This window comes from Anomaloglossus baeobatrachus, unplaced genomic scaffold, assembly GCF_048569485.1.
Source record: "Anomaloglossus baeobatrachus isolate aAnoBae1 unplaced genomic scaffold, aAnoBae1.hap1 Scaffold_3639, whole genome shotgun sequence".
Classification (NCBI taxonomy): Eukaryota; Metazoa; Chordata; class Amphibia; order Anura; family Aromobatidae; genus Anomaloglossus; species Anomaloglossus baeobatrachus.
This window is the reverse complement of record NW_027442991.1, coordinates 43,559-66,164: the sequence shown is the minus strand read 5'-3', so window position 1 is coordinate 66,164 and position 22,606 is coordinate 43,559. Positions and strand designations below refer to the sequence as shown.

General features: G+C 46.6%; 17 non-coding genes and 1 pseudogene across 17 annotated transcripts; all 18 read left to right on the top strand.

Moving 5' to 3' along the window:
• Nucleotides 1–953: 953 nt before the first annotated feature.
• Nucleotides 954–1,144, top strand: LOC142273514 (U2 spliceosomal RNA). The gene has a single exon (XR_012738012.1). It is a non-coding gene; the product is annotated as a U2 spliceosomal RNA (small nuclear RNA).
• Nucleotides 1,145–2,261: 1,117 nt separating this feature from the next.
• Nucleotides 2,262–2,452, top strand: LOC142273513 (U2 spliceosomal RNA). The gene has a single exon (XR_012738011.1). It is a non-coding gene; the product is annotated as a U2 spliceosomal RNA (small nuclear RNA).
• A 1,117-nt stretch (nt 2,453–3,569) lies between these two features.
• LOC142273512 (U2 spliceosomal RNA) lies at nt 3,570–3,760 on the top strand. The gene has a single exon (XR_012738010.1). It is a non-coding gene; the product is annotated as a U2 spliceosomal RNA (small nuclear RNA).
• A 1,117-nt stretch (nt 3,761–4,877) lies between these two features.
• LOC142273511 (U2 spliceosomal RNA) lies at nt 4,878–5,068 on the top strand. The gene has a single exon (XR_012738009.1). It is a non-coding gene; the product is annotated as a U2 spliceosomal RNA (small nuclear RNA).
• Nucleotides 5,069–6,185: 1,117 nt separating this feature from the next.
• LOC142273509 (U2 spliceosomal RNA) lies at nt 6,186–6,376 on the top strand. Its single transcript, XR_012738007.1, has one exon. It is a non-coding gene; the product is annotated as a U2 spliceosomal RNA (small nuclear RNA).
• Nucleotides 6,377–7,493: 1,117 nt separating this feature from the next.
• On the top strand, nt 7,494–7,684 carry LOC142273508 (U2 spliceosomal RNA). Its single transcript, XR_012738006.1, has one exon. It is a non-coding gene; the product is annotated as a U2 spliceosomal RNA (small nuclear RNA).
• Nucleotides 7,685–8,801: 1,117 nt separating this feature from the next.
• Nucleotides 8,802–8,992, top strand: LOC142273506 (U2 spliceosomal RNA). The gene has a single exon (XR_012738005.1). It is a non-coding gene; the product is annotated as a U2 spliceosomal RNA (small nuclear RNA).
• Nucleotides 8,993–10,109: 1,117 nt separating this feature from the next.
• On the top strand, nt 10,110–10,300 carry LOC142273505 (U2 spliceosomal RNA). The gene has a single exon (XR_012738004.1). It is a non-coding gene; the product is annotated as a U2 spliceosomal RNA (small nuclear RNA).
• Nucleotides 10,301–11,417: 1,117 nt separating this feature from the next.
• LOC142273504 (U2 spliceosomal RNA) lies at nt 11,418–11,608 on the top strand. Its single transcript, XR_012738003.1, has one exon. It is a non-coding gene; the product is annotated as a U2 spliceosomal RNA (small nuclear RNA).
• A 1,117-nt stretch (nt 11,609–12,725) lies between these two features.
• Nucleotides 12,726–12,916, top strand: LOC142273503 (U2 spliceosomal RNA). The gene has a single exon (XR_012738002.1). It is a non-coding gene; the product is annotated as a U2 spliceosomal RNA (small nuclear RNA).
• Nucleotides 12,917–14,033: 1,117 nt separating this feature from the next.
• Nucleotides 14,034–14,198, top strand: LOC142273527 (U2 spliceosomal RNA; annotated as a pseudogene).
• A 73-nt stretch (nt 14,199–14,271) lies between these two features.
• Nucleotides 14,272–14,464, top strand: LOC142273526 (U2 spliceosomal RNA). Its single transcript, XR_012738023.1, has one exon. It is a non-coding gene; the product is annotated as a U2 spliceosomal RNA (small nuclear RNA).
• Nucleotides 14,465–15,581: 1,117 nt separating this feature from the next.
• Nucleotides 15,582–15,772, top strand: LOC142273521 (U2 spliceosomal RNA). Its single transcript, XR_012738018.1, has one exon. It is a non-coding gene; the product is annotated as a U2 spliceosomal RNA (small nuclear RNA).
• A 1,117-nt stretch (nt 15,773–16,889) lies between these two features.
• On the top strand, nt 16,890–17,080 carry LOC142273502 (U2 spliceosomal RNA). Its single transcript, XR_012738001.1, has one exon. It is a non-coding gene; the product is annotated as a U2 spliceosomal RNA (small nuclear RNA).
• Nucleotides 17,081–18,197: 1,117 nt separating this feature from the next.
• LOC142273501 (U2 spliceosomal RNA) lies at nt 18,198–18,388 on the top strand. Its single transcript, XR_012738000.1, has one exon. It is a non-coding gene; the product is annotated as a U2 spliceosomal RNA (small nuclear RNA).
• Nucleotides 18,389–19,505: 1,117 nt separating this feature from the next.
• On the top strand, nt 19,506–19,696 carry LOC142273500 (U2 spliceosomal RNA). Its single transcript, XR_012737999.1, has one exon. It is a non-coding gene; the product is annotated as a U2 spliceosomal RNA (small nuclear RNA).
• A 1,117-nt stretch (nt 19,697–20,813) lies between these two features.
• LOC142273519 (U2 spliceosomal RNA) lies at nt 20,814–21,004 on the top strand. Its single transcript, XR_012738016.1, has one exon. It is a non-coding gene; the product is annotated as a U2 spliceosomal RNA (small nuclear RNA).
• A 1,117-nt stretch (nt 21,005–22,121) lies between these two features.
• On the top strand, nt 22,122–22,312 carry LOC142273499 (U2 spliceosomal RNA). The gene has a single exon (XR_012737998.1). It is a non-coding gene; the product is annotated as a U2 spliceosomal RNA (small nuclear RNA).
• Nucleotides 22,313–22,606: the final 294 nt, after the last annotated feature.

The window sequence follows — 22,606 nt, the reverse complement described above, 5'->3', positions numbered from 1 at the left end:
TATCTTGTTGTCAGTCTAATCTAGATCATGTGTAATTGAATGGAATAGATCCCTTTTGGACAAAGTGGAGTCAGATGCTGCAGTGACCACAGGTGTGAGAGGATCTACAATTGGCATCTGGTGTTATCTCTCTGCTTCCACTCCAAATAAAGTTACCTGTTGTTACCTGAACGTCAAATACTAAGAATGGGCGGCCTATGAAAGAATTAGTACTTTCATTAAGTATACTAAACCGGCTAATTGGGAATAGACAAACTGTAAAAAGCCCTCTGAGAAAGCCCCTCTCTAACCTTTGTTAGTAAGCTTTTCTGTAGCCTGCCTGTTGATGTATTTTCGGTTTGAACAGTGCACAACATGAAGAGACGGAACACTGGCGGCTTGTCACAATGCCCCCCGATGACATCACAATAGCGCTGCTGCCTAGAAAACAAGCTGCGCAGAAGAAGTTGTTCTTTGGGTGGGAGGGTGGGCTAGTGGAAGGAGGGGGCAATCTCTTTTTTTCCCGGGTGGTAGGGGGATGACAGGAGAAGGGAAGCGGGTGGTGAGAAAGGTACAGAGGGCAGGGTTTGGGGGCTGGGAAGGAAAGGGAAAAGATTAGGGTTTGGGGATGATGAAAGGGCTTTCTACGGGTAAGGATGGCAAAGGGTGGCAGTGACGGAAAGTCAGGCAACCTGTCCTGTCCGTCTTTTTGTATCGTGAATTGGAAAGACTGCAAGGGGGAGGGGAGTTGCTTGCGCCCTAAAGGAGGAGTTATTCAGATTCATTGCAGTGGGCGGCGGCTGCAAAACGCACCATTCTTCTTGTTTTTGCTCTGCAAAGCAGCCTTTTCAAGGGTTGGCTTGGGTGACAAAATGTCTTGTGTAGGCGTGGGTTTGTCTCCCTCTCGCTCTCTCTCCCTAAGATGTGTCCGGCATAGGCCAGGGTGCCACTCGAGGCCCAAACCAATTCTGGTTATCGCTTCTCGGCCTTTTGGCTAAGATCAAGTGTAGTATCTGTTCTTATCAGTTTAATATCTGATACGTCCCCTATCTGGGGACCATATATTAAATGGATTTTTAGAACAGGGAGATGGAAAAAGAGCTTGCTCTGTCCACTCCACGCATTGACCTGGTATTGCAGTACCTCCAGGAACGGTGCACCCCTTCTTAACCCAGTTTCCAAAAGCAGAACTCGATTCACCTGATTCATATTAGCCCGATTAGCGAATTGAAATGAATTTTTATCTAACACACTTTTTACTTGCTTTATTCATCCAAATAGCAAACTCATCACCACTCAACTTCACCAACTCTGCTATGTCCCGTGCAGTATCTTGTTGTCAGTCTAATCTAGATCATGTGTAATTGAATGGAATAGATCCCTTTTGGACAAAGTGGAGTCAGATGCTGCAGTGACCACAGGTGTGAGAGGATCTACAATTGGCATCTGGTGTTATCTCTCTGCTTCCACTCCAAATAAAGTTACCTGTTGTTACCTGAACGTCAAATACTAAGAATGGGCGGCCTATGAAAGAATTAGTACTTTCATTAAGTATACTAAACCGGCTAATTGGGAATAGACAAACTGTAAAAAGCCCTCTGAGAAAGCCCCTCTCTAACCTTTGTTAGTAAGCTTTTCTGTAGCCTGCCTGTTGATGTATTTTCGGTTTGAACAGTGCACAACATGAAGAGACGGAACACTGGCGGCTTGTCACAATGCCCCCCGATGACATCACAATAGCGCTGCTGCCTAGAAAACAAGCTGCGCAGAAGAAGTTGTTCTTTGGGTGGGAGGGTGGGCTAGTGGAAGGAGGGGGCAATCTCTTTTTTTCCCGGGTGGTAGGGGGATGACAGGAGAAGGGAAGCGGGTGGTGAGAAAGGTACAGAGGGCAGGGTTTGGGGGCTGGGAAGGAAAGGGAAAAGATTAGGGTTTGGGGATGATGAAAGGGCTTTCTACGGGTAAGGATGGCAAAGGGTGGCAGTGACGGAAAGTCAGGCAACCTGTCCTGTCCGTCTTTTTGTATCGTGAATTGGAAAGACTGCAAGGGGGAGGGGAGTTGCTTGCGCCCTAAAGGAGGAGTTATTCAGATTCATTGCAGTGGGCGGCGGCTGCAAAACGCACCATTCTTCTTGTTTTTGCTCTGCAAAGCAGCCTTTTCAAGGGTTGGCTTGGGTGACAAAATGTCTTGTGTAGGCGTGGGTTTGTCTCCCTCTCGCTCTCTCTCCCTAAGATGTGTCCGGCATAGGCCAGGGTGCCACTCGAGGCCCAAACCAATTCTGGTTATCGCTTCTCGGCCTTTTGGCTAAGATCAAGTGTAGTATCTGTTCTTATCAGTTTAATATCTGATACGTCCCCTATCTGGGGACCATATATTAAATGGATTTTTAGAACAGGGAGATGGAAAAAGAGCTTGCTCTGTCCACTCCACGCATTGACCTGGTATTGCAGTACCTCCAGGAACGGTGCACCCCTTCTTAACCCAGTTTCCAAAAGCAGAACTCGATTCACCTGATTCATATTAGCCCGATTAGCGAATTGAAATGAATTTTTATCTAACACACTTTTTACTTGCTTTATTCATCCAAATAGCAAACTCATCACCACTCAACTTCACCAACTCTGCTATGTCCCGTGCAGTATCTTGTTGTCAGTCTAATCTAGATCATGTGTAATTGAATGGAATAGATCCCTTTTGGACAAAGTGGAGTCAGATGCTGCAGTGACCACAGGTGTGAGAGGATCTACAATTGGCATCTGGTGTTATCTCTCTGCTTCCACTCCAAATAAAGTTACCTGTTGTTACCTGAACGTCAAATACTAAGAATGGGCGGCCTATGAAAGAATTAGTACTTTCATTAAGTATACTAAACCGGCTAATTGGGAATAGACAAACTGTAAAAAGCCCTCTGAGAAAGCCCCTCTCTAACCTTTGTTAGTAAGCTTTTCTGTAGCCTGCCTGTTGATGTATTTTCGGTTTGAACAGTGCACAACATGAAGAGACGGAACACTGGCGGCTTGTCACAATGCCCCCCGATGACATCACAATAGCGCTGCTGCCTAGAAAACAAGCTGCGCAGAAGAAGTTGTTCTTTGGGTGGGAGGGTGGGCTAGTGGAAGGAGGGGGCAATCTCTTTTTTTCCCGGGTGGTAGGGGGATGACAGGAGAAGGGAAGCGGGTGGTGAGAAAGGTACAGAGGGCAGGGTTTGGGGGCTGGGAAGGAAAGGGAAAAGATTAGGGTTTGGGGATGATGAAAGGGCTTTCTACGGGTAAGGATGGCAAAGGGTGGCAGTGACGGAAAGTCAGGCAACCTGTCCTGTCCGTCTTTTTGTATCGTGAATTGGAAAGACTGCAAGGGGGAGGGGAGTTGCTTGCGCCCTAAAGGAGGAGTTATTCAGATTCATTGCAGTGGGCGGCGGCTGCAAAACGCACCATTCTTCTTGTTTTTGCTCTGCAAAGCAGCCTTTTCAAGGGTTGGCTTGGGTGACAAAATGTCTTGTGTAGGCGTGGGTTTGTCTCCCTCTCGCTCTCTCTCCCTAAGATGTGTCCGGCATAGGCCAGGGTGCCACTCGAGGCCCAAACCAATTCTGGTTATCGCTTCTCGGCCTTTTGGCTAAGATCAAGTGTAGTATCTGTTCTTATCAGTTTAATATCTGATACGTCCCCTATCTGGGGACCATATATTAAATGGATTTTTAGAACAGGGAGATGGAAAAAGAGCTTGCTCTGTCCACTCCACGCATTGACCTGGTATTGCAGTACCTCCAGGAACGGTGCACCCCTTCTTAACCCAGTTTCCAAAAGCAGAACTCGATTCACCTGATTCATATTAGCCCGATTAGCGAATTGAAATGAATTTTTATCTAACACACTTTTTACTTGCTTTATTCATCCAAATAGCAAACTCATCACCACTCAACTTCACCAACTCTGCTATGTCCCGTGCAGTATCTTGTTGTCAGTCTAATCTAGATCATGTGTAATTGAATGGAATAGATCCCTTTTGGACAAAGTGGAGTCAGATGCTGCAGTGACCACAGGTGTGAGAGGATCTACAATTGGCATCTGGTGTTATCTCTCTGCTTCCACTCCAAATAAAGTTACCTGTTGTTACCTGAACGTCAAATACTAAGAATGGGCGGCCTATGAAAGAATTAGTACTTTCATTAAGTATACTAAACCGGCTAATTGGGAATAGACAAACTGTAAAAAGCCCTCTGAGAAAGCCCCTCTCTAACCTTTGTTAGTAAGCTTTTCTGTAGCCTGCCTGTTGATGTATTTTCGGTTTGAACAGTGCACAACATGAAGAGACGGAACACTGGCGGCTTGTCACAATGCCCCCCGATGACATCACAATAGCGCTGCTGCCTAGAAAACAAGCTGCGCAGAAGAAGTTGTTCTTTGGGTGGGAGGGTGGGCTAGTGGAAGGAGGGGGCAATCTCTTTTTTTCCCGGGTGGTAGGGGGATGACAGGAGAAGGGAAGCGGGTGGTGAGAAAGGTACAGAGGGCAGGGTTTGGGGGCTGGGAAGGAAAGGGAAAAGATTAGGGTTTGGGGATGATGAAAGGGCTTTCTACGGGTAAGGATGGCAAAGGGTGGCAGTGACGGAAAGTCAGGCAACCTGTCCTGTCCGTCTTTTTGTATCGTGAATTGGAAAGACTGCAAGGGGGAGGGGAGTTGCTTGCGCCCTAAAGGAGGAGTTATTCAGATTCATTGCAGTGGGCGGCGGCTGCAAAACGCACCATTCTTCTTGTTTTTGCTCTGCAAAGCAGCCTTTTCAAGGGTTGGCTTGGGTGACAAAATGTCTTGTGTAGGCGTGGGTTTGTCTCCCTCTCGCTCTCTCTCCCTAAGATGTGTCCGGCATAGGCCAGGGTGCCACTCGAGGCCCAAACCAATTCTGGTTATCGCTTCTCGGCCTTTTGGCTAAGATCAAGTGTAGTATCTGTTCTTATCAGTTTAATATCTGATACGTCCCCTATCTGGGGACCATATATTAAATGGATTTTTAGAACAGGGAGATGGAAAAAGAGCTTGCTCTGTCCACTCCACGCATTGACCTGGTATTGCAGTACCTCCAGGAACGGTGCACCCCTTCTTAACCCAGTTTCCAAAAGCAGAACTCGATTCACCTGATTCATATTAGCCCGATTAGCGAATTGAAATGAATTTTTATCTAACACACTTTTTACTTGCTTTATTCATCCAAATAGCAAACTCATCACCACTCAACTTCACCAACTCTGCTATGTCCCGTGCAGTATCTTGTTGTCAGTCTAATCTAGATCATGTGTAATTGAATGGAATAGATCCCTTTTGGACAAAGTGGAGTCAGATGCTGCAGTGACCACAGGTGTGAGAGGATCTACAATTGGCATCTGGTGTTATCTCTCTGCTTCCACTCCAAATAAAGTTACCTGTTGTTACCTGAACGTCAAATACTAAGAATGGGCGGCCTATGAAAGAATTAGTACTTTCATTAAGTATACTAAACCGGCTAATTGGGAATAGACAAACTGTAAAAAGCCCTCTGAGAAAGCCCCTCTCTAACCTTTGTTAGTAAGCTTTTCTGTAGCCTGCCTGTTGATGTATTTTCGGTTTGAACAGTGCACAACATGAAGAGACGGAACACTGGCGGCTTGTCACAATGCCCCCCGATGACATCACAATAGCGCTGCTGCCTAGAAAACAAGCTGCGCAGAAGAAGTTGTTCTTTGGGTGGGAGGGTGGGCTAGTGGAAGGAGGGGGCAATCTCTTTTTTTCCCGGGTGGTAGGGGGATGACAGGAGAAGGGAAGCGGGTGGTGAGAAAGGTACAGAGGGCAGGGTTTGGGGGCTGGGAAGGAAAGGGAAAAGATTAGGGTTTGGGGATGATGAAAGGGCTTTCTACGGGTAAGGATGGCAAAGGGTGGCAGTGACGGAAAGTCAGGCAACCTGTCCTGTCCGTCTTTTTGTATCGTGAATTGGAAAGACTGCAAGGGGGAGGGGAGTTGCTTGCGCCCTAAAGGAGGAGTTATTCAGATTCATTGCAGTGGGCGGCGGCTGCAAAACGCACCATTCTTCTTGTTTTTGCTCTGCAAAGCAGCCTTTTCAAGGGTTGGCTTGGGTGACAAAATGTCTTGTGTAGGCGTGGGTTTGTCTCCCTCTCGCTCTCTCTCCCTAAGATGTGTCCGGCATAGGCCAGGGTGCCACTCGAGGCCCAAACCAATTCTGGTTATCGCTTCTCGGCCTTTTGGCTAAGATCAAGTGTAGTATCTGTTCTTATCAGTTTAATATCTGATACGTCCCCTATCTGGGGACCATATATTAAATGGATTTTTAGAACAGGGAGATGGAAAAAGAGCTTGCTCTGTCCACTCCACGCATTGACCTGGTATTGCAGTACCTCCAGGAACGGTGCACCCCTTCTTAACCCAGTTTCCAAAAGCAGAACTCGATTCACCTGATTCATATTAGCCCGATTAGCGAATTGAAATGAATTTTTATCTAACACACTTTTTACTTGCTTTATTCATCCAAATAGCAAACTCATCACCACTCAACTTCACCAACTCTGCTATGTCCCGTGCAGTATCTTGTTGTCAGTCTAATCTAGATCATGTGTAATTGAATGGAATAGATCCCTTTTGGACAAAGTGGAGTCAGATGCTGCAGTGACCACAGGTGTGAGAGGATCTACAATTGGCATCTGGTGTTATCTCTCTGCTTCCACTCCAAATAAAGTTACCTGTTGTTACCTGAACGTCAAATACTAAGAATGGGCGGCCTATGAAAGAATTAGTACTTTCATTAAGTATACTAAACCGGCTAATTGGGAATAGACAAACTGTAAAAAGCCCTCTGAGAAAGCCCCTCTCTAACCTTTGTTAGTAAGCTTTTCTGTAGCCTGCCTGTTGATGTATTTTCGGTTTGAACAGTGCACAACATGAAGAGACGGAACACTGGCGGCTTGTCACAATGCCCCCCGATGACATCACAATAGCGCTGCTGCCTAGAAAACAAGCTGCGCAGAAGAAGTTGTTCTTTGGGTGGGAGGGTGGGCTAGTGGAAGGAGGGGGCAATCTCTTTTTTTCCCGGGTGGTAGGGGGATGACAGGAGAAGGGAAGCGGGTGGTGAGAAAGGTACAGAGGGCAGGGTTTGGGGGCTGGGAAGGAAAGGGAAAAGATTAGGGTTTGGGGATGATGAAAGGGCTTTCTACGGGTAAGGATGGCAAAGGGTGGCAGTGACGGAAAGTCAGGCAACCTGTCCTGTCCGTCTTTTTGTATCGTGAATTGGAAAGACTGCAAGGGGGAGGGGAGTTGCTTGCGCCCTAAAGGAGGAGTTATTCAGATTCATTGCAGTGGGCGGCGGCTGCAAAACGCACCATTCTTCTTGTTTTTGCTCTGCAAAGCAGCCTTTTCAAGGGTTGGCTTGGGTGACAAAATGTCTTGTGTAGGCGTGGGTTTGTCTCCCTCTCGCTCTCTCTCCCTAAGATGTGTCCGGCATAGGCCAGGGTGCCACTCGAGGCCCAAACCAATTCTGGTTATCGCTTCTCGGCCTTTTGGCTAAGATCAAGTGTAGTATCTGTTCTTATCAGTTTAATATCTGATACGTCCCCTATCTGGGGACCATATATTAAATGGATTTTTAGAACAGGGAGATGGAAAAAGAGCTTGCTCTGTCCACTCCACGCATTGACCTGGTATTGCAGTACCTCCAGGAACGGTGCACCCCTTCTTAACCCAGTTTCCAAAAGCAGAACTCGATTCACCTGATTCATATTAGCCCGATTAGCGAATTGAAATGAATTTTTATCTAACACACTTTTTACTTGCTTTATTCATCCAAATAGCAAACTCATCACCACTCAACTTCACCAACTCTGCTATGTCCCGTGCAGTATCTTGTTGTCAGTCTAATCTAGATCATGTGTAATTGAATGGAATAGATCCCTTTTGGACAAAGTGGAGTCAGATGCTGCAGTGACCACAGGTGTGAGAGGATCTACAATTGGCATCTGGTGTTATCTCTCTGCTTCCACTCCAAATAAAGTTACCTGTTGTTACCTGAACGTCAAATACTAAGAATGGGCGGCCTATGAAAGAATTAGTACTTTCATTAAGTATACTAAACCGGCTAATTGGGAATAGACAAACTGTAAAAAGCCCTCTGAGAAAGCCCCTCTCTAACCTTTGTTAGTAAGCTTTTCTGTAGCCTGCCTGTTGATGTATTTTCGGTTTGAACAGTGCACAACATGAAGAGACGGAACACTGGCGGCTTGTCACAATGCCCCCCGATGACATCACAATAGCGCTGCTGCCTAGAAAACAAGCTGCGCAGAAGAAGTTGTTCTTTGGGTGGGAGGGTGGGCTAGTGGAAGGAGGGGGCAATCTCTTTTTTTCCCGGGTGGTAGGGGGATGACAGGAGAAGGGAAGCGGGTGGTGAGAAAGGTACAGAGGGCAGGGTTTGGGGGCTGGGAAGGAAAGGGAAAAGATTAGGGTTTGGGGATGATGAAAGGGCTTTCTACGGGTAAGGATGGCAAAGGGTGGCAGTGACGGAAAGTCAGGCAACCTGTCCTGTCCGTCTTTTTGTATCGTGAATTGGAAAGACTGCAAGGGGGAGGGGAGTTGCTTGCGCCCTAAAGGAGGAGTTATTCAGATTCATTGCAGTGGGCGGCGGCTGCAAAACGCACCATTCTTCTTGTTTTTGCTCTGCAAAGCAGCCTTTTCAAGGGTTGGCTTGGGTGACAAAATGTCTTGTGTAGGCGTGGGTTTGTCTCCCTCTCGCTCTCTCTCCCTAAGATGTGTCCGGCATAGGCCAGGGTGCCACTCGAGGCCCAAACCAATTCTGGTTATCGCTTCTCGGCCTTTTGGCTAAGATCAAGTGTAGTATCTGTTCTTATCAGTTTAATATCTGATACGTCCCCTATCTGGGGACCATATATTAAATGGATTTTTAGAACAGGGAGATGGAAAAAGAGCTTGCTCTGTCCACTCCACGCATTGACCTGGTATTGCAGTACCTCCAGGAACGGTGCACCCCTTCTTAACCCAGTTTCCAAAAGCAGAACTCGATTCACCTGATTCATATTAGCCCGATTAGCGAATTGAAATGAATTTTTATCTAACACACTTTTTACTTGCTTTATTCATCCAAATAGCAAACTCATCACCACTCAACTTCACCAACTCTGCTATGTCCCGTGCAGTATCTTGTTGTCAGTCTAATCTAGATCATGTGTAATTGAATGGAATAGATCCCTTTTGGACAAAGTGGAGTCAGATGCTGCAGTGACCACAGGTGTGAGAGGATCTACAATTGGCATCTGGTGTTATCTCTCTGCTTCCACTCCAAATAAAGTTACCTGTTGTTACCTGAACGTCAAATACTAAGAATGGGCGGCCTATGAAAGAATTAGTACTTTCATTAAGTATACTAAACCGGCTAATTGGGAATAGACAAACTGTAAAAAGCCCTCTGAGAAAGCCCCTCTCTAACCTTTGTTAGTAAGCTTTTCTGTAGCCTGCCTGTTGATGTATTTTCGGTTTGAACAGTGCACAACATGAAGAGACGGAACACTGGCGGCTTGTCACAATGCCCCCCGATGACATCACAATAGCGCTGCTGCCTAGAAAACAAGCTGCGCAGAAGAAGTTGTTCTTTGGGTGGGAGGGTGGGCTAGTGGAAGGAGGGGGCAATCTCTTTTTTTCCCGGGTGGTAGGGGGATGACAGGAGAAGGGAAGCGGGTGGTGAGAAAGGTACAGAGGGCAGGGTTTGGGGGCTGGGAAGGAAAGGGAAAAGATTAGGGTTTGGGGATGATGAAAGGGCTTTCTACGGGTAAGGATGGCAAAGGGTGGCAGTGACGGAAAGTCAGGCAACCTGTCCTGTCCGTCTTTTTGTATCGTGAATTGGAAAGACTGCAAGGGGGAGGGGAGTTGCTTGCGCCCTAAAGGAGGAGTTATTCAGATTCATTGCAGTGGGCGGCGGCTGCAAAACGCACCATTCTTCTTGTTTTTGCTCTGCAAAGCAGCCTTTTCAAGGGTTGGCTTGGGTGACAAAATGTCTTGTGTAGGCGTGGGTTTGTCTCCCTCTCGCTCTCTCTCCCTAAGATGTGTCCGGCATAGGCCAGGGTGCCACTCGAGGCCCAAACCAATTCTGGTTATCGCTTCTCGGCCTTTTGGCTAAGATCAAGTGTAGTATCTGTTCTTATCAGTTTAATATCTGATACGTCCCCTATCTGGGGACCATATATTAAATGGATTTTTAGAACAGGGAGATGGAAAAAGAGCTTGCTCTGTCCACTCCACGCATTGACCTGGTATTGCAGTACCTCCAGGAACGGTGCACCCCTTCTTAACCCAGTTTCCAAAAGCAGAACTTGATTCACCTGATTCATATTAGCCCGATTAGCGAATTGAAATGAATTTTTATCTAACACACTTTTTACTTGCTTTATTCATCCAAATAGCAAACTCATCACCACTCAACTTCACCAACTCTGCTATGTCCCGTGCAGTATCTTGTTGTCAGTCTAATCTAGATCATGTGTAATTGAATGGAATAGATCCCTTTTGGACAAAGTGGAGTCAGATGCTGCAGTGACCACAGGTGTGAGAGGATCTACAATTGGCATCTGGTGTTATCTCTCTGCTTCCACTCCAAATAAAGTTACCTGTTGTTACCTGAACGTCAAATACTAAGAATGGGCGGCCTATGAAAGAATTAGTACTTTCATTAAGTATACTAAACCGGCTAATTGGGAATAGACAAACTGTAAAAAGCCCTCTGAGAAAGCCCCTCTCTAACCTTTGTTAGTAAGCTTTTCTGTAGCCTGCCTGTTGATGTATTTTCGGTTTGAACAGTGCACAACATGAAGAGACGGAACACTGGCGGCTTGTCACAATGCCCCCCGATGACATCACAATAGCGCTGCTGCCTAGAAAACAAGCTGCGCAGAAGAAGTTGTTCTTTGGGTGGGAGGGTGGGCTAGTGGAAGGAGGGGGCAATCTCTTTTTTTCCCGGGTGGTAGGGGGATGACAGGAGAAGGGAAGCGGGTGGTGAGAAAGGTACAGAGGGCAGGGTTTGGGGGCTGGGAAGGAAAGGGAAAAGATTAGGGTTTGGGGATGATGAAAGGGCTTTCTACGGGTAAGGATGGCAAAGGGTGGCAGTGACGGAAAGTCAGGCAACCTGTCCTGTCCGTCTTTTTGTATCGTGAATTGGAAAGACTGCAAGGGGGAGGGGAGTTGCTTGCGCCCTAAAGGAGGAGTTATTCAGATTCATTGCAGTGGGCGGCGGCTGCAAAACGCACCATTCTTCTTGTTTTTGCTCTGCAAAGCAGCCTTTTCAAGGGTTGGCTTGGGTGACAAAATGTCTTGTGTAGGCGTGGGTTTGTCTCCCTCTCGCTCTCTCTCCCTAAGATGTGTCCGGCATAGGCCAGGGTGCCACTCGAGGCCCAAACCAATTCTGGTTATCGCTTCTCGGCCTTTTGGCTAAGATCAAGTGTAGTATCTGTTCTTATCAGTTTAATATCTGATACGTCCCCTATCTGGGGACCATATATTAAATGGATTTTTAGAACAGGGAGATGGAAAAAGAGCTTGCTCTGTCCACTCCACGCATTGACCTGGTATTGCAGTACCTCCAGGAACGGTGCACCCCTTCTTAACCCAGTTTCCAAAAGCAGAACTCGATTCACCTGATTCATATTAGCCCGATTAGCGAATTGAAATGAATTTTTATCTAACACACTTTTTACTTGCTTTATTCATCCAAATAGCAAACTCATCACCACTCAACTTCACCAACTCTGCTATGTCCCGTGCAGTATCTTGTTGTCAGTCTAATCTAGATCATGTGTAATTGAATGGAATAGATCCCTTTTGGACAAAGTGGAGTCAGATGCTGCAGTGACCACAGGTGTGAGAGGATCTACAATTGGCATCTGGTGTTATCTCTCTGCTTCCACTCCAAATAAAGTTACCTGTTGTTACCTGAACGTCAAATACTAAGAATGGGCGGCCTATGAAAGAATTAGTACTTTCATTAAGTATACTAAACCGGCTAATTGGGAATAGACAAACTGTAAAAAGCCCTCTGAGAAAGCCCCTCTCTAACCTTTGTTAGTAAGCTTTTCTGTAGCCTGCCTGTTGATGTATTTTCGGTTTGAACAGTGCACAACATGAAGAGACGGAACACTGGCGGCTTGTCACAATGCCCCCCGATGACATCACAATAGCGCTGCTGCCTAGAAAACAAGCTGCGCAGAAGAAGTTGTTCTTTGGGTGGGAGGGTGGGCTAGTGGAAGGAGGGGGCAATCTCTTTTTTTCCCGGGTGGTAGGGGGATGACAGGAGAAGGGAAGCGGGTGGTGAGAAAGGTACAGAGGGCAGGGTTTGGGGGCTGGGAAGGAAAGGGAAAAGATTAGGGTTTGGGGATGATGAAAGGGCTTTCTACGGGTAAGGATGGCAAAGGGTGGCAGTGACGGAAAGTCAGGCAACCTGTCCTGTCCGTCTTTTTGTATCGTGAATTGGAAAGACTGCAAGGGGGAGGGGAGTTGCTTGCGCCCTAAAGGAGGAGTTATTCAGATTCATTGCAGTGGGCGGCGGCTGCAAAACGCACCATTCTTCTTGTTTTTGCTCTGCAAAGCAGCCTTTTCAAGGGTTGGCTTGGGTGACAAAATGTCTTGTGTAGGCGTGGGTTTGTCTCCCTCTCGCTCTCTCTCCCTAAGATGTGTCCGGCATAGGCCAGGGTGCCACTCGAGGCCCAAACCAATTCTGGTTATCGCTTCTCGGCCTTTTGGCTAAGATCAAGTGTAGTATCTGTTCTTATCAGTTTAATATCTGATACGTCCCCTATCTGGGGACCATATATTAAATGGATTTTTAGAACAGGGAGATGGAAAAAGAGCTTGCTCTGTCCACTCCACGCATTGACCTGGTATTGCAGTACCTCCAGGAACGGTGCACCCCTTCTTAACCCAGTTTCCAAAAGCAGAACTCAATTCACCTGATTCATATTAGCCCGATTAGCGAATTGAAATGAATTTTTATCTAACACACTTTTTACTTGCTTTATTCATCCAAATAGCAAACTCATCACCACTCAACTTCACCAACTCTGCTATGTCCCGTGCAGTATCTTGTTGTCAGTCTAATCTAGATCATGTGTAATTGAATGGAATAGATCCCTTTTGGACAAAGTGGAGTCAGATGCTGCAGTGACCACAGGTGTGAGAGGATCTACAATTGGCATCTGGTGTTATCTCTCTGCTTCCACTCCAAATAAAGTTACCTGTTGTTACCTGAACGTCAAATACTAAGAATGGGCGGCCTATGAAAGAATTAGTACTTTCATTAAGTATACTAAACCGGCTAATTGGGAATAGACAAACTGTAAAAAGCCCTCTGAGAAAGCCCCTCTCTAACCTTTGTTAGTAAGCTTTTCTGTAGCCTGCCTGTTGATGTATTTTCGGTTTGAACAGTGCACAACATGAAGAGACGGAACACTGGCGGCTTGTCACAATGCCCCCCGATGACATCACAATAGCGCTGCTGCCTAGAAAACAAGCTGCGCAGAAGAAGTTGTTCTTTGGGTGGGAGGGTGGGCTAGTGGAAGGAGGGGGCAATCTCTTTTTTTCCCGGGTGGTAGGGGGATGACAGGAGAAGGGAAGCGGGTGGTGAGAAAGGTACAGAGGGCAGGGTTTGGGGGCTGGGAAGGAAAGGGAAAAGATTAGGGTTTGGGGATGATGAAAGGGCTTTCTACGGGTAAGGATGGCAAAGGGTGGCAGTGACGGAAAGTCAGGCAACCTGTCCTGTCCGTCTTTTTGTATCGTGAATTGGAAAGACTGCAAGGGGGAGGGGAGTTGCTTGCGCCCTAAAGGAGGAGTTATTCAGATTCATTGCAGTGGGCGGCGGCTGCAAAACGCACCATTCTTCTTGTTTTTGCTCTGCAAAGCAGCCTTTTCAAGGGTTGGCTTGGGTGACAAAATGTCTTGTGTAGGCGTGGGTTTGTCTCCCTCTCGCTCTCTCTCCCTAAGATGTGTCCGGCATAGGCCAGGGTGCCACTCGAGGCCCAAACCAATTCTGGTTATCGCTTCTCGGCCTTTTGGCTAAGATCAAGTGTAGTATAATAATAATAATAATAATAATTTTATTCATTTATATAGCGCTATTAATTCCACAGCGCTTTACATACATCAGGAACACTGTCCCCATTGGGGCTCACAATCTAAAGTCCCTATCTGTATGTCTTTGGAGTGTGGGAGGAAACCGGAGTACCCGGAGGAAACCCACGCAAACACGGGGAGAACATACAAACTCCTTGCAGATAGTGTCCTTGGTGGGATTTGAACCCAGGACCCCAGCGCTCTGTTCTTATCAGTTTAATATCTGATACGTCCCCTATCTGGGGACCATATATTAAATGGATTTTTAGAACAGGGAGATGGAAAAAGAGCTTGCTCTGTCCACTCCACGCATTGACCTGGTATTGCAGTACCTCCAGGAACGGTGCACCCCTTCTTAACCCAGTTTCCAAAAGCAGAACTCGATTCACCTGATTCATATTAGCCCGATTAGCGAATTGAAATGAATTTTTATCTAACACACTTTTTACTTGCTTTATTCATCCAAATAGCAAACTCATCACCACTCAACTTCACCAACTCTGCTATGTCCCGTGCAGTATCTTGTTGTCAGTCTAATCTAGATCATGTGTAATTGAATGGAATAGATCCCTTTTGGACAAAGTGGAGTCAGATGCTGCAGTGACCACAGGTGTGAGAGGATCTACAATTGGCATCTGGTGTTATCTCTCTGCTTCCACTCCAAATAAAGTTACCTGTTGTTACCTGAACGTCAAATACTAAGAATGGGCGGCCTATGAAAGAATTAGTACTTTCATTAAGTATACTAAACCGGCTAATTGGGAATAGACAAACTGTAAAAAGCCCTCTGAGAAAGCCCCTCTCTAACCTTTGTTAGTAAGCTTTTCTGTAGCCTGCCTGTTGATGTATTTTCGGTTTGAACAGTGCACAACATGAAGAGACGGAACACTGGCGGCTTGTCACAATGCCCCCCGATGACATCACAATAGCGCTGCTGCCTAGAAAACAAGCTGCGCAGAAGAAGTTGTTCTTTGGGTGGGAGGGTGGGCTAGTGGAAGGAGGGGGCAATCTCTTTTTTTCCCGGGTGGTAGGGGGATGACAGGAGAAGGGAAGCGGGTGGTGAGAAAGGTACAGAGGGCAGGGTTTGGGGGCTGGGAAGGAAAGGGAAAAGATTAGGGTTTGGGGATGATGAAAGGGCTTTCTACGGGTAAGGATGGCAAAGGGTGGCAGTGACGGAAAGTCAGGCAACCTGTCCTGTCCGTCTTTTTGTATCGTGAATTGGAAAGACTGCAAGGGGGAGGGGAGTTGCTTGCGCCCTAAAGGAGGAGTTATTCAGATTCATTGCAGTGGGCGGCGGCTGCAAAACGCACCATTCTTCTTGTTTTTGCTCTGCAAAGCAGCCTTTTCAAGGGTTGGCTTGGGTGACAAAATGTCTTGTGTAGGCGTGGGTTTGTCTCCCTCTCGCTCTCTCTCCCTAAGATGTGTCCGGCATAGGCCAGGGTGCCACTCGAGGCCCAAACCAATTCTGGTTATCGCTTCTCGGCCTTTTGGCTAAGATCAAGTGTAGTATCTGTTCTTATCAGTTTAATATCTGATACGTCCCCTATCTGGGGACCATATATTAAATGGATTTTTAGAACAGGGAGATGGAAAAAGAGCTTGTTCTGTCCACTCCACGCATTGACCTGGTATTGCAGTACCTCCAGGAACGGTGCACCCCTTCTTAACCCAGTTTCCAAAAGCAGAACTCGATTCACCTGATTCATATTAGCCCGATTAGCGAATTGAAATGAATTTTTATCTAACACACTTTTTACTTGCTTTATTCATCCAAATAGCAAACTCATCACCACTCAACTTCACCAACTCTGCTATGTCCCGTGCAGTATCTTGTTGTCAGTCTAATCTAGATCATGTGTAATTGAATGGAATAGATCCCTTTTGGACAAAGTGGAGTCAGATGCTGCAGTGACCACAGGTGTGAGAGGATCTACAATTGGCATCTGGTGTTATCTCTCTGCTTCCACTCCAAATAAAGTTACCTGTTGTTACCTGAACGTCAAATACTAAGAATGGGCGGCCTATGAAAGAATTAGTACTTTCATTAAGTATACTAAACCGGCTAATTGGGAATAGACAAACTGTAAAAAGCCCTCTGAGAAAGCCCCTCTCTAACCTTTGTTAGTAAGCTTTTCTGTAGCCTGCCTGTTGATGTATTTTCGGTTTGAACAGTGCACAACATGAAGAGACGGAACACTGGCGGCTTGTCACAATGCCCCCCGATGACATCACAATAGCGCTGCTGCCTAGAAAACAAGCTGCGCAGAAGAAGTTGTTCTTTGGGTGGGAGGGTGGGCTAGTGGAAGGAGGGGGCAATCTCTTTTTTTCCCGGGTGGTAGGGGGATGACAGGAGAAGGGAAGCGGGTGGTGAGAAAGGTACAGAGGGCAGGGTTTGGGGGCTGGGAAGGAAAGGGAAAAGATTAGGGTTTGGGGATGATGAAAGGGCTTTCTACGGGTAAGGATGGCAAAGGGTGGCAGTGACGGAAAGTCAGGCAACCTGTCCTGTCCGTCTTTTTGTATCGTGAATTGGAAAGACTGCAAGGGGGAGGGGAGTTGCTTGCGCCCTAAAGGAGGAGTTATTCAGATTCATTGCAGTGGGCGGCGGCTGCAAAACGCACCATTCTTCTTGTTTTTGCTCTGCAAAGCAGCCTTTTCAAGGGTTGGCTTGGGTGACAAAATGTCTTGTGTAGGCGTGGGTTTGTCTCCCTCTCGCTCTCTCTCCCTAAGATGTGTCCGGCATAGGCCAGGGTGCCACTCGAGGCCCAAACCAATTCTGGTTATCGCTTCTCGGCCTTTTGGCTAAGATCAAGTGTAGTATCTGTTCTTATCAGTTTAATATCTGATACGTCCCCTATCTGGGGACCATATATTAAATGGATTTTTAGAACAGGGAGATGGAAAAAGAGCTTGCTCTGTCCACTCCACGCATTGACCTGGTATTGCAGTACCTCCAGGAACGGTGCACCCCTTCTTAACCCAGTTTCCAAAAGCAGAACTCGATTCACCTGATTCATATTAGCCCGATTAGCGAATTGAAATGAATTTTTATCTAACACACTTTTTACTTGCTTTATTCATCCAAATAGCAAACTCATCACCACTCAACTTCACCAACTCTGCTATGTCCCGTGCAGTATCTTGTTGTCAGTCTAATCTAGATCATGTGTAATTGAATGGAATAGATCCCTTTTGGACAAAGTGGAGTCAGATGCTGCAGTGACCACAGGTGTGAGAGGATCTACAATTGGCATCTGGTGTTATCTCTCTGCTTCCACTCCAAATAAAGTTACCTGTTGTTACCTGAACGTCAAATACTAAGAATGGGCGGCCTATGAAAGAATTAGTACTTTCATTAAGTATACTAAACCGGCTAATTGGGAATAGACAAACTGTAAAAAGCCCTCTGAGAAAGCCCCTCTCTAACCTTTGTTAGTAAGCTTTTCTGTAGCCTGCCTGTTGATGTATTTTCGGTTTGAACAGTGCACAACATGAAGAGACGGAACACTGGCGGCTTGTCACAATGCCCCCCGATGACATCACAATAGCGCTGCTGCCTAGAAAACAAGCTGCGCCGAAGAAGTTGTTCTTTGGGTGGGAGGGTGGGCTAGTGGAAGGAGGGGGCAATCTCTTTTTTTCCCGGGTGGTAGGGGGATGACAGGAGAAGGGAAGCGGGTGGTGAGAAAGGTACAGAGGGCAGGGTTTGGGGGCTGGGAAGGAAAGGGAAAAGATTAGGGTTTGGGGATGATGAAAGGGCTTTCTACGGGTAAGGATGGCAAAGGGTGGCAGTGACGGAAAGTCAGGCAACCTGTCCTGTCCGTCTTTTTGTATCGTGAATTGGAAAGACTGCAAGGGGGAGGGGAGTTGCTTGCGCCCTAAAGGAGGAGTTATTCAGATTCATTGCAGTGGGCGGCGGCTGCAAAACGCACCATTCTTCTTGTTTTTGCTCTGCAAAGCAGCCTTTTCAAGGGTTGGCTTGGGTGACAAAATGTCTTGTGTAGGCGTGGGTTTGTCTCCCTCTCGCTCTCTCTCCCTAAGATGTGTCCGGCATAGGCCAGGGTGCCACTCGAGGCCCAAACCAATTCTGGTTATCGCTTCTCGGCCTTTTGGCTAAGATCAAGTGTAGTATCTGTTCTTATCAGTTTAATATCTGATACGTCCCCTATCTGGGGACCATATATTAAATGGATTTTTAGAACAGGGAGATGGAAAAAGAGCTTGCTCTGTCCACTCCACGCATTGACCTGGTATTGCAGTACCTCCAGGAACGGTGCACCCCTTCTTAACCCAGTTTCCAAAAGCAGAACTCGATTCACCTGATTCATATTAGCCCGATTAGCGAATTGAAATGAATTTTTATCTAACACACTTTTTACTTGCTTTATTCATCCAAATAGCAAACTCATCACCACTCAACTTCACCAACTCTGCTATGTCCCGTGCAGTATCTTGTTGTCAGTCTAATCTAGATCATGTGTAATTGAATGGAATAGATCCCTTTTGGACAAAGTGGAGTCAGATGCTGCAGTGACCACAGGTGTGAGAGGATCTACAATTGGCATCTGGTGTTATCTCTCTGCTTCCACTCCAAATAAAGTTACCTGTTGTTACCTGAACGTCAAATACTAAGAATGGGCGGCCTATGAAAGAATTAGTACTTTCATTAAGTATACTAAACCGGCTAATTGGGAATAGACAAACTGTAAAAAGCCCTCTGAGAAAGCCCCTCTCTAACCTTTGTTAGTAAGCTTTTCTGTAGCCTGCCTGTTGATGTATTTTCGGTTTGAACAGTGCACAACATGAAGAGACGGAACACTGGCGGCTTGTCACAATGCCCCCCGATGACATCACAATAGCGCTGCTGCCTAGAAAACAAGCTGCGCAGAAGAAGTTGTTCTTTGGGTGGGAGGGTGGGCTAGTGGAAGGAGGGGGCAATCTCTTTTTTTCCCGGGTGGTAGGGGGATGACAGGAGAAGGGAAGCGGGTGGTGAGAAAGGTACAGAGGGCAGGGTTTGGGGGCTGGGAAGGAAAGGGAAAAGATTAGGGTTTGGGGATGATGAAAGGGCTTTCTACGGGTAAGGATGGCAAAGGGTGGCAGTGACGGAAAGTCAGGCAACCTGTCCTGTCCGTCTTTTTGTATCGTGAATTGGAAAGACTGCAAGGGGGAGGGGAGTTGCTTGTGCCCTAAAGGAGGAGTTATTCAGATTCATTGCAGTGGGCGGCGGCTGCAAAACGCACCATTCTTCTTGTTTTTGCTCTGCAAAGCAGCCTTTTCAAGGGTTGGCTTGGGTGACAAAATGTCTTGTGTAGGCGTGGGTTTGTCTCCCTCTCGCTCTCTCTCCCTAAGATGTGTCCGGCATAGGCCAGGGTGCCACTCGAGGCCCAAACCAATTCTGGTTATCGCTTCTCGGCCTTTTGGCTAAGATCAAGTGTAGTATCTGTTCTTATCAGTTTAATATCTGATACGTCCCCTATCTGGGGACCATATATTAAATGGATTTTTAGAACAGGGAGATGGAAAAAGAGCTTGCTCTGTCCACTCCACGCATTGACCTGGTATTGCAGTACCTCCAGGAACGGTGCACCCCTTCTTAACCCAGTTTCCAAAAGCAGAACTCGATTCACCTGATTCATATTAGCCCGATTAGCGAATTGAAATGAATTTTTATCTAACACACTTTTTACTTGCTTTATTCATCCAAATAGCAAACTCATCACCACTCAACTTCACCAACTCTGCTATGTCCCGTGCAGTATCTTGTTGTCAGTCTAATCTAGATCATGTGTAATTGAATGGAATAGATCCCTTTTGGACAAAGTGGAGTCAGATGCTGCAGTGACCACAGGTGTGAGAGGATCTACAATTGGCATCTGGTGTTATCTCTCTGCTTCCACTCCAAATAAAGTTACCTGTTGTTACCTGAACGTCAAATACTAAGAATGGGCGGCCTATGAAAGAATTAGTACTTTCATTAAGTATACTAAACCGGCTAATTGGGAATAGACAAACTGTAAAAAGCCCTCTGAGAAAGCCCCTCTCTAACCTTTGTTAGTAAGCTTTTCTGTAGCCTGCCTGTTGATGTATTTTCGGTTTGAACAGTGCACAACATGAAGAGACGGAACACTGGCGGCTTGTCACAATGCCCCCCGATGACATCACAATAGCGCTGCTGCCTAGAAAACAAGCTGCGCAGAAGAAGTTGTTCTTTGGGTGGGAGGGTGGGCTAGTGGAAGGAGGGGGCAATCTCTTTTTTTCCCGGGTGGTAGGGGGATGACAGGAGAAGGGAAGCGGGTGGTGAGAAAGGTACAGAGGGCAGGGTTTGGGGGCTGGGAAGGAAAGGGAAAAGATTAGGGTTTGGGGATGATGAAAGGGCTTTCTACGGGTAAGGATGGCAAAGGGTGGCAGTGACGGAAAGTCAGGCAACCTGTCCTGTCCGTCTTTTTGTATCGTGAATTGGAAAGACTGCAAGGGGGAGGGGAGTTGCTTGCGCCCTAAAGGAGGAGTTATTCAGATTCATTGCAGTGGGCGGCGGCTGCAAAACGCACCATTCTTCTTGTTTTTGCTCTGCAAAGCAGCCTTTTCAAGGGTTGGCTTGGGTGACAAAATGTCTTGTGTAGGCGTGGGTTTGTCTCCCTCTCGCTCTCTCTCCCTAAGATGTGTCCGGCATAGGCCAGGGTGCCACTCGAGGCCCAAACCAATTCTGGTTATCGCTTCTCGGCCTTTTGGCTAAGATCAAGTGTAGTATCTGTTCTTATCAGTTTAATATCTGATACGTCCCCTATCTGGGGACCATATATTAAATGGATTTTTAGAACAGGGAGATGGAAAAAGAGCTTGCTCTGTCCACTCCATGCATTGACCTGGTATTGCAGTACCTCCAGGAACGGTGCACCCCTTCTTAACCCAGTTTCCAAAAGCAGAACTCGATTCACCTGATTCATATTAGCCCGATTAGCGAATTGAAATGAATTTTTATCTAACACACTTTTTACTTGCTTTATTCATCCAAATAGCAAACTCATCACCACTCAACTTCACCAACTCTGCTATGTCCCGTGCAGTATCTTGTTGTCAGTCTAATCTAGATCATGTGTAATTGAATGGAATAGATCCCTTTTGGACAAAGTGGAGTCAGATGCTGCAGTGACCACAGGTGTGAGAGGATCTACAATTGGCATCTGGTGTTATCTCTCTGCTTCCACTCCAAATAAAGTTACCTGTTGTTACCTGAACGTCAAATACTAAGAATGGGCGGCCTATGAAAGAATTAGTACTTTCATTAAGTATACTAAACCGGCTAATTGGGAATAGACAAACTGTAAAAAGCCCTCTGAGAAAGCCCCTCTCTAACCTTTGTTAGTAAGCTTTTCTGTAGCCTGCCTGTTGATGTATTTTCGGTTTGATCAGTGCACAACATGAAGAGACGGAACACTGGCGGCTTGTCACAATGCCCCCCGATGACATCACAATAGCGCTGCTGCCTAGAAAACAAGCTGCGCAGAAGAAGTTGTTCTTTGGGTGGGAGGGTGGGCTAGTGGAAGGAGGGGGCAATCTCTTTTTTTCCCGGGTGGTAGGGGGATGACAGGAGAAGGGAAGCGGGTGGTGAGAAAGGTACAGAGGGCAGGGTTTGGGGGCTGGGAAGGAAAGGGAAAAGATTAGGGTTTGGGGATGATGAAAGGGCTTTCTACGGGTAAGGATGGCAAAGGGTGGCAGTGACGGAAAGTCAGGCAACCTGTCCTGTCCGTCTTTTTGTATCGTGAATTGGAAAGACTGCAAGGGGGAGGGGAGTTGCTTGCGCCCTAAAGGAGGAGTTATTCAGATTCATTGCAGTGGGCGGCGGCTGCAAAACGCACCATTCTTCTTGTTTTTGCTCTGCAAAGCAGCCTTTTCAAGGGTTGGCTTGGGTGACAAAATGTCTTGTGTAGGCGTGGGTTTGTCTCCCTCTCGCTCTCTCTCCCTAAGATGTGTCCGGCATAGGCCAGGGTGCCACTCGAGGCCCAAACCAATTCTGGTTATCGCTTCTCGGCCTTTTGGCTAAGATCAAGTGTAGTATCTGTTCTTATCAGTTTAATATCTGATACGTCCCCTATCTGGGGACCATATATTAAATGGATTTTTAGAACAGGGAGATGGAAAAAGAGCTTGCTCTGTCCACTCCACGCATTGACCTGGTATTGCAGTACCTCCAGGAACGGTGCACCCCTTCTTAACCCAGTTTCCAAAAGCAGAACTCGATTCACCTGATTCATATTAGCCCGATTAGCGAATTGAAATGAATTTTTATCTAACACACTTTTTACTTGCTTTATTCATCCAAATAGCAAACTCATCACCACTCAACTTCACCAACTCTGCTATGTCCCGTGCAGTATCTTGTTGTCAGTCTAATCTAGATCATGTGTAATTGAATGGAATAGATCCCTTTTGGACAAAGTGGAGTCAGATGCTGCAGTGACCACAGGTGTGAGAGGATCTACAATTGGCATCTGGTGTTATCTC